The 7,497-nt window shown below is 42.9% G+C and overlaps 1 protein-coding gene across 1 annotated transcript in view; it reads right to left on the bottom strand.

The window, feature by feature from the left end:
• NR3C1 (nuclear receptor subfamily 3 group C member 1) overlaps positions 1–2,715 on the bottom strand; it is a 147,036-nt gene extending 144,321 nt beyond the window's left edge. Inside the window, exon 1 of the mRNA XM_024993837.2 lies at positions 2,495–2,715. The gene's annotated coding sequence lies outside the window, so the exon portion shown is untranslated. The remainder of the gene's footprint in view (positions 1–2,494) is intronic.
• Between the last annotated feature and the right edge of the window lie 4,782 nt (positions 2,716–7,497).

Below are 7,497 nucleotides of genomic sequence, written 5' to 3' on the forward strand. Positions count from 1 at the left end.
GTGGAACTTCTAGCCGAATGTCACCCCGTGTGTCCTCCTCCCACTTTGCTGAGTGGGCAGGTGACAACTGCTTCCAGTTTAGGGAACTGGCGGATATTTCAAATTTACCAGGATTGCAGGCAGTGGTCTCTGTGACAGCCATGGGGCTGGGGACAGATTTCTAGTCCTGAGGGGGAATCTTTGTGGAAGCACTGAAGCCTGGATCCATGGATTCCCGCCATGATGGGGACACTCAACCAAATTATTTCTGGTCACATTTAAGTACCCTTGGCAATTCCAGAAATATTTAGAGGGAAAGGGCTCTTTAAAAGGCTGAGGTAAAGCAGGGACATTCATAATTAGAAAACAGCGAGATGCCTGGGGCAAGTTTATTTAAACAAAGCAAGCCAAAGGGGCCACTGAGGCAAGTGGAAAGTGAAAGTGAAAGGGGGAAAGTGGCTCAGTCGTGTCTGACTCTTTGCAACTCCATGGACTATACAGTCCACGGAATTCTCTAGGCCAGAATACTGGAGTGGGTAGCCTTTCCCTTCTCCAGGGGATCTTCCCAACCTTAGGGATCAAACCCAGGTCTCCCGTGTTGCAAGCAGATTCTTTACCAGCTGAGCCACAAGGGAAGCCCAAGAGTACTGGAGTGGGTAGCCTAGCCTTTCTCCAGTGGATCTTCCCAACCCAGGAATCAAACCAGGGTCTCCTGCATTGCAGGCGGATTCTTTAACAAACGGCATGTTTTTCTCTACAAATTCAACATTTTTCTAAAGCAATTCGGCTTCCATGGCTACTTGTTATAACTGTCCCAAGGAGGTGCTCTTGTAGGACTTCATTTTTTATCAGATGAGACAAACACTATGATGTGAGGCAAGTCTGGATAATATTTCATTGACAGAGTTTATCTTCAGAGGTTCTCCCCACAAGGGATCTTCTCAATCTGCCCACAGTATACTCAGCAACCCCCCAAATGTCACATCTCTGCCCCATATTTATTCTTTCCTTCCTCCCATTCAAACTTAAGCCAGCTATCATGGCAGAGATGTGATGTAAATTCACCTAAAATGGCAAATGACTGACGGTAGCTCGAGTTTCTGTCTTAAAGGAGGATGTCTGGGGTCCACAGTGCCTGAACAGGGAAGAATCAGGCTAATTGTGAAATTCTTTCATCCCGAGAGGCAGTTAGAAGGAGTCTTCTGGGCTGGGGAGCTTCCTGGAATCTATTAATGATACCCCAAAGGTAACTCAGCTGACTCATAAAATTAACTCTGAAGGTGCTAATGATGTAAGTAATAATCCCTAAACCTGAGCTGCCTAAACTCTAGTTTTGTTCAATGACTCCTTTTGCAGTAGGGAGAGCAGAAATGACCATCCTTAATTCTCAGCCAAGATACTGAGGAACGGAGAGGGTCTTTCATATGCCCTAGTCTCTCACCTAGTAATGGGTAGAACCAGGATTAAACAGTCATCTTGTTAGGCCAAAAGGCCCAGCATCCAAGAGAAGGGTGTTTTCCTTGGCCCTGATGGGTATCATGGAATATGAAGCTGTAAGGGATTAACAGCTCATCTAAGTTTTCTGATCTGTAAGCCTCTTTTTCTCTCACACCCCATATCCCAACCTCCAGCCTGTTCTACAGACTTCATGTTGGGAATCCACAGTGAAACGACCACCTTCACCAGCCCCTCTGTTCCACCCTCACCTGGGTCTTCACCGTCTTTCCTTTACGGTATCAGTTTTAGCATCGGCTTCCTGGCTACCTCCCTGCTTCACACTTGCCTCACTACAGTCTGTGCACACACCAGCCAGAGGGGTCCTGTTAAACTAACCCAGGTCGTGGCAAGTCCTCCTTGGCGTAATACTCTCAACGGCTCCCCATCCCACTCAGCATCAAAGCCAGAGTGCCCCTGGCTGCCATGTTGGCTGCATCTCCCCACCGCCTCAAGTTCTCTGCACTCCTGCATGCTGCTCCTCTTGCTGTTCCTCAACCTTGACAAACACCTTCCTTTCCACTTGCTCTTCCCCTGCTCCGAGTCCCCCAGCTACCACATAATGAACTCATTCCCTTTCATGAGATCTCTGTTCAAATGTCACCTCCTCAGAGAAGCACCGCCCCCTCCTCTCTATACACAGCCTCCTCCCAGCACGCTCTACCCCCAGTGTTTTTGCTTTCTTCATAGTATTTTTCATCTGACACATTAAATATTTTTTCAATGCTTTGTCTGGCTCTCTTATCTAGCACCGTGTGAGTTTTGCTATATCTCCCATTGCTAGACTAGTACCTGGCACCTATTTGCTGAATAAATGAAACTGAGAAACTCAGAGCAACCCATTTCTTTTTTAGATAAGAATGTTTTCTTCCTTTACAGTTTAAACTACCCAGCACATGACATCAGTCTTGTGATCATTTCTTTTCTGAAGCTCTAACCTCTGGGTGACTTTAGCAAGTAACCTGACTTTGTTAGAACTCACTTTAGCCAGCTGTGGAATGGGAATGAAAAGACTACATACCTTTCTTCCCTGACACTTGACTGGAGCAGGCTCTGAGAAGCCTTCTCTGTTCTGAGAGAGAAGGAGCCATGAGAAAATTCTCCTCATGAAGTTGCAATGAAAGTCCCAGGAGGGTAGGGGCTGTGCTTTCTCTCCATTCTCGCACAAAGTAGGCATTCACTAAGTGCTTATCCAAGTTAGGATCTGTGGGACATCAATTACACCTTCTTCTGCAGCCCTGCTCACAGAAGCTGGCCCCTTTCTGAGCTAACGCTCTGAAATAGCAGAAGAACGAAGTCTAGCTTAGAGGTGACGCAGATTCTTTTTCTAGAGGAAGATAAATGCACAGCCCTTGATGGACTGTGGTCACGTCATGACTTTCCACGTGGTCTTTGCTTTGAACGTGAAGCAGGGAACTTCACAAGAGGAGAAAGGTTCACATCAGAGGATTCTTCTTCTCGGCTATAAGTTTTTCTGGAGTGACTCTGACTGATACCGTTACTCTCTTAATTTGGGTGACTGTTCTGGTTCAGTTCAGAGCTACTGATTCAGCAGATATTCCCAGAGTCAGACCCTAGTGGAAACTAATATATATGTGAAATCTGGTGCCAGGCACTTCCTGATGTTCAACAAGGATTTCTAGAATAGATGAGTGCATGGATACTCATGCCATACTACTGGCTTGTCATCACCTCTTAGTCTTTCCTTCTTCTCTTCCCCTTCTGACTCTTTTGATTCCTTCCCTACTCATGCCTCAGTGCTTCTTTGAGATACGTGGGCATTTTATGGTTTTGTTGGACTTGACAGATTACTGACCTTTCAAAGTCCAGTGATTTGGTGTCAGAAGATCTAAGTTTTCTCCTTTTTCTCTACCCTCTAAAGACGCACGCTGTAATTTCCCCAGCAGAAGTGAAAGTGATTTCGCAGGCAACTCAGATGTCTGCACAGGCACAAGAAAGAGGGGAAGAGGGCACAAGAGCAGAGGGAGAGGTGACTTTTGGAGGGGCTGAGAGCAACCCCCTACACATACTGCCCATCCAGCGGAAAGAAATGATATCTTGCAGGAAAATAATTGTCATTTGGATTTTTGTACATTCATTTTAACGACTGAGACGTTCTCATTTGCCTGAGGAGGAGCTGTATGAGCATGCACACTTTATAGTTGATTTGAAGATGAATAAAATATTAACATACCCTTTGCTGCCCCTAAAACACAACACCCAAATTAGCACTGTGCTCTGCCTGCTGTCCCACACACGCATTTAGGTTGTAAATGAGCTCGGTTTCAAGCACATTTGTAATGGTTGAACAAGTGAGGGACCAATTAGGTGGCCATATTGATACTAATGAGGGTGACCTCCAAAACTGTCCCAGCCCAAGAACGCCCACAACGGAACCAACGATCCTGGCTTTAGTCCCAGTCTGGAGGCTTTCATTCAGTCCTAATCATAGCAGAATCTGTCAAATGGATTTGTTTCCAGAAAACTTCCTTGACACAGGTCAAATGGCAGAAGTTGCAGAAATGTTGTTTTACATAAAATTTCTGCAAAAATTGTGCCCAGAAACTGCTGCCTTTTTAACCCATTAACTGGTGGATACAAAACAGCCAGCTCCAATGGCTACCATAGTGTCAAGGGTTATTTTATGGTACGTTTGTAATTGTTCTAAAAAAACTGATATGAAATGAAAGTTATCAGGATTAAGATGTTTTCCTTAAGAAGTAGAAAAGATGAACAACTTATTAAGAGCCTAAGAAGAAACTGGTTCTATAAAACATGTTATTGTATTTGTTGGAAGAATATTGTCAAGGTCTTGATCCATATTATGTGGCTCCTCAGAACATAGTTTCTTCAGATTTTAGTCTTAGGTTCTGCAGGAGTGCTGATTTGTTTTAATCTTGTAGAAACTACAGGTTTTTATACATATTTTCCTCTTTGCTTTGGTTGGTAGGGAGCTCAGAATCAGACTTTCTGATTATCTCTAATTACTCTGTGAACTTCATCTTTGCATTTCTTTTTTCTTTTTCTTAGGGAGATTAGTGATTGTTCATTAATTTTATCCTTGGCTTTATTTTCTTCTCAATATTTTCTCTTTGCTGTGATTCCTTCATTTGTTACTTTTCTGCTTTTCTACTATATACATTCTTAAAAGCTATCATACAAGGATATGGAGCATGAATATGTAAGTATTAGTAAATCTGGTCTCAATGCGATAAGACATCCAAAATCATCATCCTGGTGCTACTATTTATCCTATCTTGCTAGCTTTTTAGAACATTTAAAATGTTGTTCTCCTTCTTGAAATTATAAAAACATTTCCCTGAATTAGCATATACTGAACTCAGGCATTCCTCTTAGTCTTTTAAATTTTGTTCTCTCTTTTTTTATGCTTTGCCTCAAAATAAGTTCATGTGAACCATTACCTAAGTTCTATTAATCATCAACTTAGGGACACAATCCTGCTGCACTGGCAGTGAGTATCTTCGTGTTTTTGATAGTTCCAAGAGGAATGATGAATCTATCCTGAGCCATCACATTCTTCCACTCTGTCTGCCCAATGGATGTCTCCTTGCATTTACTTCTTTACTTTCCAACTCAACTTACCTATTTATTATTTGGCCATTTCATATTATCTCTCTTCCTCTCTTTCTCTCTCTTACCCCCTTCAGCTCTTTCCCTTTATCTCTTTATTTTTTTTTTAATCTAAGTATAGTTGATTTACAATGTGGTGTTTGTTTCAGGTATAACACAAATATATATATATATATATATTTTTTTTTTCTTTTTCAGATTCTTTTCCCTTATTGGTTATTATAAAGTACTGACTGTAGTTCCCTGTGCTATACAGTAAGTCTTTGTTGGTTATCTATTTTATATACAATAGTGTGCATATGTTAATTCCAACCTCCTAACTTAGTCTCCCCCCACTTTCCCCTTTAGTAACTATCAGTTTGTTTTCTATGTCTATGGGTCTATTTCTGTTTTGTAAATAAGTTCATATGTATCATTTTTTAGATTCTACATATAAGTGATATCATATGACATTTGTCATTCTCTGTCTAGCTTACTTCACTTAGTATGATAATCTCTACGGTCCATCCATGCTGTTGCAAATGGCATTATTTCATTCATTTTTATGGCTGAGTAATACTCCACTACATATATATACACCACATCTTCTTGATCCATTTCTCTGTTGATGGACATTAAGGTTGTTTCCACGGCTTGGTTATTGTAAACAGTGCTTCAGTGAACATCAGGGCACATATATCTTTTTGAATTATGATTTTCTCTGGATATATGCCCAGGAGTGGGATTTCTGGGCTGTTTGGTAACGGTTTACTTAGTTTTTACAAAATAATGTTATTTATTTATTGAATTTATTTTTGGCTGTGCTGGGTCTTCATTGCTGGATGGACTTTCTCTAGCTGTGGCCAGCGGGGGCTACTCTCTAGCTGCGTTGGATAAACTTCTCAGTGCAGTGGCTTCTCCTCCTATGGAGCATGGACTCTCGAGCATGTGGGCTTCAGTAGTTGCAGCTCCCGGGCTCTAGAGCACAGGCTTCATTGCCCTGCGGCAAGTAGGATATTCCTGGACCAGGGATTGAACCCGTGTCCCCTGCATTGGCAGACGGATTCTTTACCACTGAGCCACCAGGGAAGCCCCATATTTAGTTTTTTAGTGAAAGTGAAAGTCGCTCAGTCACGTCCAACTCTTTATGACCCCAGGGACTCCATGGAATTCTCCAGGCCAGAATACTGGAGTTGGTAGCCTTTCCCTTCTTCAGGGGATCTTTCCAACCCAGGGATTGAACCCAGGTCTCCTGCATTATAGGTGGATTCTTTACTGAACCTCCACATTGTTCTCCACAGTGGCTGTACTATCCCTTTGTCTCTTTCCCCATCCATCCATCCCTTCCTTCCCTCCCTTCCTTCTTCTCTCCCTTCCTCCTGTATATGCTTTTCTAGTTTAAAGTGAAAGTGAAAGTTGCTCAGTCATGTCTGACTCTTTGTGACCCCATGGACCCCATTACAGTCCATGAAATTCTCCAGGCAAGAATACTGGAGTGGGTCACCTATCCCTTCTCTAGGGAATCTTCCCAATCCAGGGATCAAACCCAGGTCTTTTCTAGCTTAAAAATAACAGAAGCTCATATACAATCAAGCCATGAAAACATAAATAAAATTCTAGAAACCACAGAAAAAGAAGAATAGACACATACAACAAAAATCTAGTTATGACTACAGTCTCAAACTCAGTTTGGACTCTGTAAATTCATATAAAGGGAAAATCAGAAGAGATTATATATTTCCAAATGGCAGACCACTTGTGTTAACATCTGGGCCTGGGGTGGGTGAAGGTCGAGAAGAAGTGGGTTGTGGTAAACATTGAAGATTTATGTGACTATATAATGGAATGAAGATAGCCGATCCATTTTGGAACCATCCCAACTCCTCCCTTTCTTTCATACCTCACATGTACTTTGTTGACAGATTATGTCATTTCTGGCCTCAGTATATCAGGATCTGCCACATACTTCCAGTACTGCCATGACATGAATCATCACCTCCTGCCTGGTCTGGCTTGGTCCCTTTTGGTGGTCTCCCCTTCCTTTCCTGCTGTTCGCCACCCAGTAGCCAATGTGACAGTGTGAAAACGTGGGTCATGCCCTCTGCTCAAGCATCCCCAGTGCCTTGTCTTTTCATCTAACTCACAGAGCTGAAGTCTTCCTAAAGGCTGCTCAGCCCTACAAGCTCTGGGGACCACCTCCCTGCGCTCCCCCGCTCACTCACAGTGCTTCTGCCACGCAACCTGAATGCCTCTCCTCAGGGTCGTTCCCTTCTCCTGAACAATGCCTCAAAGTCAGCCCTCAGTATCCACGGGTTCCATATCTGATTGCAATTTGATCATTTCACATAAGGGGCTAGTGTATCTGCGGATTTTGGTGTCCACCATGGATACCAGAACCAAGGGGCTAGTGTCTCCGTATCTCTTTGAGGTCTTTGCTCAAGCATTTTCTTCATC

The sequence above is a fragment of the Bos taurus genome, chromosome 7 (genome assembly GCF_002263795.3).
Source record: "Bos taurus isolate L1 Dominette 01449 registration number 42190680 breed Hereford chromosome 7, ARS-UCD2.0, whole genome shotgun sequence".
Classification (NCBI taxonomy): domain Eukaryota; kingdom Metazoa; phylum Chordata; class Mammalia; order Artiodactyla; family Bovidae; genus Bos; species Bos taurus.